At 43.0% G+C, this 12921-nt stretch overlaps 1 gene segment (V, D, J or C); it reads left to right on the forward strand.

The window, feature by feature from the left end:
* Positions 1 to 12921, forward strand: part of LOC109566143 (immunoglobulin kappa variable 2-29-like) — an 86920-nt gene that overhangs the window by 18236 nt on the left and 55763 nt on the right.

The raw sequence follows: 12921 nt of genomic DNA on the forward strand, positions 1-12921 counted from the left end.
GCTCTTCCATCCATGGGATTTTCCAGGCAAGAGTACTGGAGTGGGGTGCCATATCCTCCTCCGTTCATATCATACCAGGTTATAATTACATCATGCCCATGTCCTTAGCTTTATCTACATCCTAGGGATATTTTAGTCGTTGCTTAGGTTATAGGTACTTAAAACTAGAGAAAATTTATGCACAGAACTACATTGATGTAAAAAAAAAAAACCTGAATAAGCAACATCATTTTTTCCTTCATAACTCCTGTTCCATGTTTCCACTCACACTAATTTCCTTCTTTTCCCAGTTTCCCATAGGGCTGCTGTGCTGACTCCACCTCCTCCCTCTGGCCTGTGGCCATGGAGGGAGCGCCGCCATCTCCTGAAGGCCATCTCTTCTCATCCACAGTAATGGACACACCTGCCCGCCATGCTTCCTGTACAAACCACACACTCTCCTCAACCACTGATCATAGGGGTTCCCCAGGCTCCTGGGTCCCAGCCTGGCTCAGTGACTGTGGGTCTGGGACGGATTTCACACTTACACTCACCAGGGTGGGGTCCCTGCATGTGACTTCTGTGCATAGAACCCTCACTGGGACCACAGGTGTCATGGCCCTAAACACACCCCTCCCCCGTGGGCTCAGCCCTTGTGCTCAGCTGAGCAGTTGCTTCCCCCAGGGAATCGGGGTCAGAGCAGCTGCTCCTCTCAGTGGAGGACAAACTGGGGGAGGAGGAAATGGTGGGGAGCCCTGGAAGGAGGTGGGAACATCCTCAGGTCCAGAGCCCAGGAGTCCCTGTCATCACCTCCCCAGGGTCTGGACCTCTGGCTGAGATGCTCACAGATGGCTCCATGCTGACTCTCCCTCAGCACTCAGCATCACTGACTGTGAAGGACCAACCACCTGCTCTCCAGTCCTGTGGAGCACAGACCTTCCCCACACTGATTTACCTGCCAGACTCAGGCACTTGCTCATGGACAGGGTTGGGGCCCCAGGGAGGGACTGGTCAGTGATTCTGAGAAAACTGTCTTTCCCTCAGTCTCTCTGGCAGAAAATCCTAGTCTAGAGAATCTTAATCATCCTGATGTATATTCTCTTAAAAATCTGGAAATTATCCTCATATTAGAGACAGAATACTATGATGAAATTTGAACTTCATGTGAGTATCATGTAGTCACAACTTCTAAGTTTGTTCAACTAAATCAGTTCTAGAATTTCCTGGCTTTGAATCATAATCATGCCTTTCCTTTGCTCCATGCATCTCAGCTCCTGCTTCTGTCCTAGACTACATGACCTCAGGTTTCCCTCAAGGTAGACATCTTCTCCCCTAACTCTCAGATTCCCCGTGTTCTTGGTTGGAGTAGTTAGTGGTTTTCAAAGTGCAAGAGTCAGGCATCTGTAGGGTATGACGTATTTTATATTTTTATCCAGATGGTGATATATGTAAACCTTCATGTGCTGTATACTTAACATATTTGCCTGTTCTTCCTGTATGTTTTTTAATATCACAATGAAAATGAAAAAGAACAAATCCAGAGTCTTTAAACAAATATTTAAACAAGAACAAAAATTAGCACATAGAGAGGGAAACTCAGCATTCTTAAAGAGAAGTGTAATATGATGCACAAACATGAGACTTGGATCATAAAGAAGGCTGAGCGCCGAAGAATTCATGCTTTTGAACTGTGGTTCTGGAGAAGACTCTTGAGAGTCCCTTGGACAGCAAGGAGATCAAACCAGTCAATATCCCCGCCCCCCAATTATTTATTTATTTATTTTACTTTACAACATTGTATTGGTTTTGCCATACATTGACTTGAATCTGCCATGGGTGTACGTGTGTTCTCCATCCTGAACCCCCCATCCACCTCCCTCCCCATCCCATCCCTCTGGGTCATCACAGTGCACCAACCCTGAGCATCCTGTATCATGCATTGAACCTGGACTGGCGATTCATTTCACATATGATAATTACATGTTTCTATGCCATTCTCCCATATCATCCCTCCCTCTCCCTCTCCCACAGAGTCCAAAAGACTGTTCTATACATCTGTGTCTCCTTCGCTGTCTCACATACAGGGTTATCGTTACCATCTTTCTAAATTCCATATATATGTGCTAGTATACTGTATTGGTGTTTTTCTTTCTGGCTTGCTTCACTCTGTATAATAAGATGGGCACCTCATTAGAACTGATTCAAATGTATTCTTTTTAATGGCTGAGTACTATTCCATTGTGTATATGTACCAGGACTTTCTTATCCATTCATCTGCTGATGGACATCTAGGTTGCTTCCATGTCCTGGCTATTATAAACAGTGCTGCAATGAACATTGGGGTACACATGTCTCTTTCAATTCTGCAAACCACTCAATCTTAAGGGAAATCAACCCTGAGTATTCATTGGAAGGATTGGTGCTGAAGTTTAAGCTCTAGTACCTTGGCCACCTGATGCAAAGAGCCAGCTCATTGGAAAGAACCTGATGCTGGGAAAGATTGAGGGCAGGAGGACAAGGAGTTGACAGATGGTTGGATGGCATCATTGATACAATGGACATGAGTTTAAGCAAGCTCCAGGAGATTGTGAAGGACAGGGAAGCCCAGCTTGCTGCAGTTCATGGGCTTGCAGAGTCAGATGCCATTTAGTAACTGAACCACAATAACATGAATTCAAAAGTTCTAAGAAACTAGAGAACCGGAGGGAAAATGGAAGGACACATTTAACTGTGTGCTTTTTACCCTTGCAAAGCATGAATTTCATCTGTAATGAAGTTGAAGGTCTTTCTTCCACACATAAACATTTTCTCTTCCTTTGCTCCCCCTTGGGCTCTGTGCACATTGCTGCCCCCAACAGGGCATTTGCATGTTGTTCCCCAGGGAGGACCTTCCCTTGCAAGTCTGAGATAGAAGCTCAGCTCTGGTCTTGCTCTGACTTACCAGGACTCCTCAGTTTACACTTCTGAACATGAGGTTCCCTGTCAGCTCCTGGAGTTCCTCCTGCTCTGGGTCCAGCTGAGGATGGAGGGGGATGAGAAGGAGGAGGTTAAGGCCCCGTGTGGGTACTTGAATGACAGCACCAGCAGGAGAAAGGACAGTTTAAATGTCCTTTGAGCAAATAGACCTGAGGAAGGGGAGGCGAATGAGAGGTCATCCTACTTCTCCCCTTGTGTACAGTGACGTGTAGAATCAATACAGTCAGTATATCAGGGGACAAGTGAGGTGAATTTATATCAAAACAAGTGCAATACCTGTTAGCAGTTCACACTTTTTAATATATTATTCAGTTCAGTTCAGTTCATTTCAGTTGCTCAGTCCTGTCCAACCTTTTGCGACCTCATGGACTGCAGCACGCCAGGCTTCCTGCCCATCACCAACTCCTGGAGTTTGCTCAAACTCATGCACATCAAGTTGTTGATGCCATCTAACCATCTCATCCTCTGTCATCCCCTTCCCTTCCTGCCTTCAATCTTTCCCGACATCAGGGTGTTTTCCAAGGAGTCAGTTCTTCACATCAGGTGGCCAAAGGATTGGAGTTTCAGCTTCAGCATCAGTCCTTCCAATGAACACTGAGGATTGATCTCCTTTAGGATGGACCGGTTGGATGTCCTTGCTGTCCAAGGGACTCTCAATACTCTTCTCCAACACCACAGTTCAAAAGCATCAATTCTTCAGCACTCAGCTTTCTTTATCCTCCAACTCTCACATCCATACATGACTACTGGAAAAACCATAGCTTTGACTAGACAGACATTTGTTGGCATATATTATTATTATCATATTATATATTGGTATATTATTAAGATAATAAAATTCTTTAAGGATCAAAAATGGATTTTTCCCACTTTCCTCACTTTCTAAATCTCCTTTTTACTCTATGTCTTCCTATTCCTTCACCATGTGCCTGATCACAGTCTATGCAACCTGGCCTCAGGGGGAGTTGGTGGGAAAATTAGTAAAAGCTTTTGAGTTTAGTTCAGTTCAGTTCAGTCGCTCAGTCGTGTCCGACTCTTTGTGACCTCATGAACTGTAGCACACCAGGCCTCCTTGTTCATCACTAACTCCTGGAGTTTACCCAAACTCATGTCCATTGAGTCAGTGATGCCATCCAACCATCTCATCCTCTGTCATTCCCTTCTCCTCTGGCCTTCAATCTTTCCCAGCATCAGGGTCTTTTCAAATGAGTCAGCTCTTCACATCAGGTGGCCAAAGTATTGGAGTTTCAGCTTCAGCATCAGTCCTTCCAATGAACACTCAAGATTGATCTCCTTTAGGATGGCCTGGTTTGATTTCCTTGCAGTCCAAGAGACTCTCAAAAGTCTTCTCCAACACCACAGTTTAAAAGCATCAATTCTTCAGCACTCAGCTTTCTTTATAGTCCAACTCTAACATCCATACATGACCACAGGAAAAACCATAGCCTTGACTAGACGGACCTTTGGTTTTGTTTTTTTTTTGTTTTGTTTTTGTTTTGTTTTGTTTTTGTTTTTCTCAATTACCTATCACAATAAGGAATAAGGTGTCTTAAAAAGTAGGTATTTAAAAACTGAAAAAAAAAAAAAAGACAAAACATAAACTGGATTATATAGATGTAGAATTTATTCTGTAGAACCCTGGAAGAATACAGAATGATATGAGAGGTTTTGTTTTGTTTGTTTGTTGAAAAGGAAGCATTTTATAGTGTGAGAAGACAGCAGGAATGGAATCATGAGGAAGATCTAGTCACCTCTCATAGTTGGACATATTCTGCTCTTTGCTTCTCTTTGGTGGAATTCAAAAAGGTGGTGGGGTTGAGAACTGAAAATAGGAACCCAGAAAGAAGATCCAGTGTGTTCCTTATGGAATCACAGAGAGGAAGAGATGTGGGCCTGGGTTTCTTTGTGATGTCTAGGCCACTGTTAGTGTCAGAGGAAAGGAGTGTGTGGAGCAGGCTTGAGGTCTGTTGTTATCAAGGGCTCAGTGATGTCCCTGTGCAGAAACCTGAGGTCATGTCCCACAGTCACTGTCAACCTACTTCAGATGAGGAGAGTCTCTAAAACCTATTTGCTCCTGGAGACAGTCCAGCAGAGGCCATGTGGTTGGGTTGGGAGATGCTACAGGCATCTGTAGGCCTGAACAGAAAGACCTGAAGGGTGCAGAACAGCAGATGCAGAGGAGATGGAGACCCATGGGGAGGATTCCTGGTTTTAGGCCCAGCATCTCCTCCCATGACTGCTGACTCAGATCTCAGAATGTCCCCTTTAGGGAACTGCCCTTATGCTAGAAGTAGCCTTTTGAGTCCATAGCCCTCATATGGATTCTCTCTTTCCAGCTACATTCCTCTGTTAGAACCAAATCAGAACTTCTGTTCATATGCCATTTTGAAGATAATACAGAAGGACAGATTGCTTGGTAAATATCACCTCAAAACTGAAAGCTTTGATTTTTCGTGTCATCTAGTCCTCATAGTTTCCACTCTTTTCTGATGTTCTGAAAATATGTATTCCTCACTTTACCCCTTTATTATGTTGTACCTTCTGCAGTGGTTGGTTACCAAATAAGTGGTTGGCTTATCCAGTGTTCTCCCTAGCAATAGTGATTCACCTTTTGTATTATTTCACATTTCTTATTTTTAACCAAAATACAGTTTGGAGATTATAAGCCTGGTATAGGATTATTATGAAAACAAATGAATTCAAACAGTAAATAAATGCAAAGTTTTCACATGAATCTTCATATCCTGAAATCAAATATGGGTCACATTTTCTGTATTCTGCTCTATTGCTCTGTCATGTCCAACTCTTTTTGACTCCATAGACTATAGCACGCAAGTCTCCTCTGTGGTGGAATTCTCCAGGCAAGAATACTGGAGTGGGTTGCTATGCCCTTCTCCAGGGGATCTTCCCAACCGAGAGATCGAAACCAGGCTCCTGGATTGCTGGCGCATTCTTTACCATCTGACCACCAGGGAAGCCCAAGAATACTGGAGTGGGTAGCCGATCCCTTTCCCAGGGGATCTTCCCAACCCAGGAATCGAACCAGGGTCTACTGCATTGCAGGCAGATTCTTTAACAGCTTAGCTACCAGGGAAGTTCTCACGTTTTCTAGCGATTCTTATATAGAAACTGAATACTTCAAATAGATCCCAGTTTTTAAATGCTCTAACATATTTCCCAACTAATACTGGACATGCTAGTTGCATATTCGGACAGTGTATGATTGACATAAACTAATTCCAAATCCCCCTGAACAATATAATCCTGTTGCTGATTAAAGGAATAAAACTTATTAAAGATGATTTCCTTTCCAGCTTGAGATTACACAGGAAATGCTTAAAATTGTATTATTATCTTGATTATAAGTGTTTTTATCTTCATGGATTTGTAACATATACAAAGAAACACAAGTAGCCAGCACCAGGATTTCACCAGATGTTCAAGGAGGGGACACATTTCTATTCAACAGTCTATTGATTTCTCATTAGAATCAGCAGTGAGGAGCCTGGACACACTGCACGCATGTCTGTGAACAGGACACTCACTGGGCTCCGCAGAATGTAAGGCTCCAAACAGAATCTTCCCAATGAGGCTCAGCCCCAGGGTGGCAGGAGGAGCTGTGGTGAGCAGAGAACGGGCTGACACCAGGCTGGGCTGAGGCATATATGAGTGTAGGGCCTTGAGGAGGAGGCCACAAGAGGCCTCAGTCACAGTCACTGGGTCCTCTTCTGTGTAAACAGGGTTCAGAGGTCCCCTAGGACAGCCTCCCAGAACCTCCATCCTCCTCACCACTAAGGGAGCTCATGCCCCACCGTGCCTCCAGGGAATGGCTGCCATGTTCCCCCTGGAGCATCCACTAAGCTCCCTGTTGTATTTTGATGTCAGGCAGGTTTCGAATCATTTAACTATTGTTACACAGTGTTCTAAGTGTAAACAGATCCAGATGATTGATGTTTTCAATCAAGTCTTCTGTGTTTTCCAGGACCCCGTGGAGGGCTGCTGGCACTGCAGGCTACAGAGAGCAGTTTGCTTTTCTGACTGCACTCAGATCTGGAAGATTCCATGTCACCTGGTCCAGGAGCCAGACCAGTCCTCCTCCATGTGGATTACGCTGTGTCTAGAACCAGAGAAGCTGTCTGGCAATTATTTTCATAAAGAGAAAGACAAACATTCAACACCCTGAAAGAGAATGTACATCTACAACCTGCTTAGGGAGCAATCTGACAACTCTATAACCACTGCGGGAAATTTTTTCATCCAATTTGGTACCACTAGTTTTGTGTCCTGAAGTGGCATTTGGACAGCACCTCAAGTAAGGAAAATTGGCCACCAGACAACAACCAGAATGCCACCAGGCAGCCCAGTAAGAGTTCCCAAGTCATTTCTCTTGACTTTCTTTTGACACAACTTCTGAACTAGCGCTTGAGTGGGAAAATTCTATCTGCATTTGTACCTACTTTCACCTGGTCCTTATGTCAAACATGCTAGGGACAGTCAAGTCAAAGTCCTAATACACATACATGTCCATCCTGCTGCAAGTTTTGGCCTTAAGTTTTTATTTGCCTCACCCCGTGAAGTCTTTATGTGAGGAGGATGGTAGTTCATATTATGCCTCTTCTCTCCTTCTCTCTCTCTCTAATCTCACTGTGTTCTCTTTTTTCTCTGCAAATGTTAACAGAACACATTTTACAACAGGTTTTTCATTCTGTCTTTTTTTTTTTTCCTACTTGGTCTGAGTGTAGTAAACTCTGGTTATGACCAACACTAGAAGTTTCGAGTATATGAAGACAAATGATTTTACTCACTCTTGAAACATTCAATTCCAAACAAAAAGACACTGCCTGTTTAGGGGTATAAACAGGGTTGTTGTGTCCACCAATTATTGGCTTTATTTTCTGTAATAGAATCAAAGGTTTCTTATCTTTGTATTTATACACTTTATCATAAGGGTATCAAAAGGGTGAGACCCAATTCCTGCTTATATTTATAAAATAATAAACTATTTTGATGTGATTCCCTTGAACAATGGATTTTCAACATTCTAACAATCAGCTTCACATTTAACATAAGGCTATGAGAATTCCAGGAGAAGAGCCGACCTGTGGGATTGAAAATGTTTCTAATTGACCAGGATGTGTGTTTGTAGTGGGAGCATTTTATTTTCTTTTTCATTCATGTACTTATTTTTCATATCTGACCATTATTCTCGGATTGATCAGGTCACTGCTTTAGAAGAGTCAATATGCACATTTCTGGAAGCACAGAAAAACGGGGGCAGTTGATGCTCCAAAGAGCATTTGGACTTTGAGTGATCCATGGCTTCTGGTCAAAAGTGACTAAGTAATGTGAAATTCACTCCTGTGAGCCCAATGCTTCCTAAAGGCAGAAAATCACCATTCTCACTTACTGATGCAGGCAGTGTATTTTCATTATAATATGAGGAACGGCCACTAAATACTTTATTCATCCCTGTGTCTTTCCAACTCTAATCTTTCCATTTGTGTTAACAAGGGAGGAAAAGAAGTGATTACAGAGAATTTAACTGCTTTCAGATATCAGTTTACATCATTTGCTTTGACGTTGTTTTTTCCACAGGGTCTTAAATATCCCTTTTTCAAAACTATAATAATTTTTTTATCTTCTTTACTACATGGTTAAATAAATTGCTGGAATTCTCAGCACAGCAGCATACTGTGTTTAGCCAATACTAGAAATCCCTCTTGTCTTGGTATCTTCAGAGCCAGATGTAAAACCCAGAATCATTCTGAAAAAGACGAGGTCAAAGAAAGTGAAAGCTTAGAGAAATGGAATAAAATTAAAGCATAACTAATAGTGTGACTAGTGAAATACGGAGCATATGTCATTCTGCAAGTAACTCAACACCATGATTTTCTCAGCAGATGAGATTAGTCCAGAAAGTTCAGAGTTTAAAGATGAACATCATTTTTGGTCAGCTATCTGCCGAGGTCCAGCCCCAGCTGATCCAGGGAGTTCGAAGGGGAGACGGCTTCAGCGAGTTCACTGGATACAATAGCTTTATTTAAATATTCATCAAAGATATAAAGAGTAATAGAATGAGGATAGCTCAGTAGGAAAATTCAACGGAGAAAAGAGGCTGAGTAGCTTGGTTTACGCGGAAAATCAGTATAACCTGTGACATCAGGTTCGCTCTGACCACAGAGGCCGCAGGCGCCCTCTCGAATAGCGGAAGTTGCCTCACCTTAGGCACCTTCTCGAGTGGGTCTTAGAAGCCCAGGCAAATAAATGGTTGCAGGGGACCTCCACGCTCCAGATGGAGACTCAGCCAGAAATTGAGAAGAAGAATGACATGGGGAGACCAAGCTTCGGTGAGCAAGGCCCGTAGCTTTATTTTCAACAGGGGCCTTTATACCATAAGTTGCACATAGAGAATAACAGGGGATGTGAAATCATGCAAAGTCAGCAGTCTTTGATCCTTATCGAAACCAGGGTTTCTTTCCTGCAAATTTATCGTATACAAATGGTTTAGGTGATTTACATCATCTTCTGACCAGAAGGCCTATTAACATTTTATGACTCTGACAAAGGTTTGTCAATCCATAAGACTTATTTTCTCTAAGAGTAATTATTTTAAAGTTTGGCGCCATCCTCTAAAGGTGTTAGATAAAGTTGCATTCCTATAGGGCAGAGGTGCAGTGGGTTTACAACAAAGGAAAGAATTTATTACCTTCAGATCAGATCAGATCAGATCAGTCTCTCAGTCGTGTCCGACTCTTTGCGACCCCATGAATCGCAGCACGCCAGGCCTCCCTGTCCATCACCAACTCCCTGGAGTTCACTCAGACTCACGTCCATCGAGTCAGTGATGCCATCCAGCCATCTCATCCTCTGTCATCCCCTTCTCCTCTTGCCCCCAATCCCTCCCAGCATCAGAGTCTTTTCCAATGAGTCAACTCTTCGCATGAGGTGGCCAAAGTACCAGAGTTTCAGCTTCAGCATCATTCCTTCCAAAGAAATCCCAGGGCTGATCTCCTTCAGAATGGACTGATTGGATCTCTTTGCAGTCCAAGGGACTCTCAAGAGTCTTCCCCAACACCACACTTCAAAAGCATCAATTCTTCGGCACTCAGTCTTCTTCACAGTCCAACTCTCACATCCATACATGACCACAGGAAAAACCATAGCCTTGACTAGACGAACCTTTGTTGGCAAAGTAATGTCTCTGCTTTTGAATATGCTATCTAGGTTGGTCATAACTTTCCTTCCAAGGAGTAAGCGTCTTTTAATTTCATGGCTGCAGTCACCATCTGCAGCGATTTTAGAGCCCAGAAAAATAAAGTCTGACACTGTTTCCACTGTTTCCCCATCTATTTCCCATGAAGTGATGGGACCGGATGCCATGATCTTCGTTTTCTGAATGTTGAGCTTTAAGCCAACTTTTTCACTCTCCACTTTCACTTTCATCAAGAGGCTTTTTAGTTCCTCTTCACGTTCTGCCATAAGGGTGGTGTCACTGCATATCTGAGGCTATTGATATTTCTCCCGGCAGTCTTGATTCCAGCTTGTGTTTCTTCCAGTCCAGCGTTTCTCATGATGTACTCTGCATAGAAGTTAAATAAACCGGGTGACAATATACAGCCTTGATGAACTCCTTTTCCTATTTGGAACCAGTCTGTTGTTCCATGTCCATAACTGTTGCTTCCTGACCTGCATACAAATTTCTCAAGAGGCAGATCAGGTGGTCTGGTATTCCCATCTCTTTCAGAATTTTCCACAGTTTATTGTGATCCACATAGACAAAGGCTTTGGCATAGTCAATAAAGCAGAAATAGATGTTTTTCGGGAACTCTCTCGCTTTTTCCATGATCCAGCGGATGTTGGCAATTTGATCTCTGGTTTCTCTGCCTTTTCTAAAACCAGCTTGAACATGTGGAAGTTCATGGTTCACATATTGCTGAAGCCTGGCTTGGAGAATTTTGAGCATTACTTTACTAGTGTGTGAGATGAGTGCAATTGTGCAGTAGTTTGGGCATTCTTTGGCATTGCCTTTCTTTGGGATTGGAATGAAAACTGATCTTTTCCAGTCCTGTGGCCACTGCTGAGTTTTCCAAATTTGCTGGCATATTGAGTGCAGCACTTTCACAGCATCATCTTTCAGGATTTGGAATAGCTCAACTGGAATTCCATTACCTCCACTAGCTTTGTTCCTAGTGATGCTTTCTAAGGCCCACCTGACTTCACATTCCAGAATGTCTGGCTCTAGGTCAGTGATCACACCATCGTGATTATCTGGGTTGTGAGGGTCTAAAGTTGCTAGCACCAAGGCCACTACTTATTTTTTCTACATACCAACTATATTAATTAATACACATTCAAGGATACAATACAGGGGATGTGGAAACTTGGCAGCAAGCATTGGCTTATCAATGAAATCTTTTACTAGTTTTATTCTAACAGTTTCTAACTCTCTGAGAGGCTCTAAGCTATTTGAATATCTTAAGCTTCCCGTGCCTTTTGCAGCTGGGAGACTGTAAACAATCGTATGCATAGCTGTAGGAGTCCGGGTAAACTTGTCAGGCAAGTTAGAGAGCCATCTGAGGGGTTTGGATTTAAACACTCCTAATGCCCAGGAACTTATTAACTGGAGCTGTAAGTTAACTCCTTTTCAGAGAGAGCGAGATGGTGGTGGGGGACAGCCCCCGTAAAGTCAGAGGTGAGAGCACAAAGCAGTAAAGTAGGCAGACTCTGATTTTGGCGGGTAAATGCTCGAGAATATCCAGGGGGACTCCTGAGGCTCGATCCCGCCTTTGCGTATGCCGAGCCTCCTTCCTCATGACCTTTACCATGGGCGGAGCTCCTCACGCTGGCTCCTGGCAGCTATCATTTCAACATTTTCAAAATTTTATTCTTGAATATTTCCAAGAGAATATGCAGACCAAGCATTGCTGTGGAATCGTACAGAGTATTGTATTAGTTAATTTGTCTTCAAGGTCAATTAAGCTTGTCTTTGGCTTTAAAGTCCCCTGAAGAAGGGCATGGCAACCCATTCCAGTTTTCTTGCCTGGGAAATCCCATGGCCAGAGGAACCTGGTGGGCTAGAGTCCATCTCATTGTAAAGAGTTGGACAAGACTGAAGTGACTTAGCATGCAAGACTTGGGTTTAAATTACCCAATTTTAAAAAGACAGCAAAGTCTACTTTTACAATATTCAAGATTCTGTTTGCAGGACAAAAAGAATTTGATATTGGCACTATTTTTCTGGTACTCTTCAATTCCACATGACCTGTATCAGGCTGACAGAGGACAATGGTCTTCTTGTTTGTCTACCTAAGGAAGCTGCTGTGACAGACTGTGCCTCCGAGCACTAGTGGCCCAGAATCCTGTTCCATGCGGACCATTGGTAAGTAAAAGCTAAGGAATGCGTCAGTGATAGACACAGGCCACCCTGAGACATTCAAAGAAAGGACCCAGCCATTGCCTTTCTCACAAATTCTCACAAACAGCATCTCCTCTGGAAATGTAGATACGTGGCTGTAGCTTCCAACACACAGGTATTGAGAGCCTTAGGTCCTCACACAGAGCTGAGGGAACCAGGAAATCCTGTAGCACCTGATTCTACCTGAGTCCACAGAGGAAAATGTTTCTAAGCACCACTCAGACAAAAAACACAGTCACGCTTTTTTCCTAATGTCCACCATCTCCAGTGAATATTTTTCTCAAAAACTCCTTTGACTAACCTGCTTTATATAAATACATACATACATACATATATATATATATATATATATATGTAGAGAGAGAGAGAGAGAAAGAGAGACAGACAGAGACAGAGAGACAAAGACAAGAGAGACAGAGACACAGAGACAAAGACAGACACAGATAGAATTATGGTAGAACATGCAGCAGATTGAAAAAACTGAGTTTCAGGTATTTCATATCACTGATTTAGGCATAAAAGTCTTATCAAACTTTTATTGTCTTAAACTG

The sequence above is a fragment of the Bos indicus genome, chromosome 11, assembly GCF_029378745.1.
Source record: "Bos indicus isolate NIAB-ARS_2022 breed Sahiwal x Tharparkar chromosome 11, NIAB-ARS_B.indTharparkar_mat_pri_1.0, whole genome shotgun sequence".
Lineage (NCBI taxonomy): Eukaryota > Metazoa > Chordata > Mammalia > Artiodactyla > Bovidae > Bos > Bos indicus.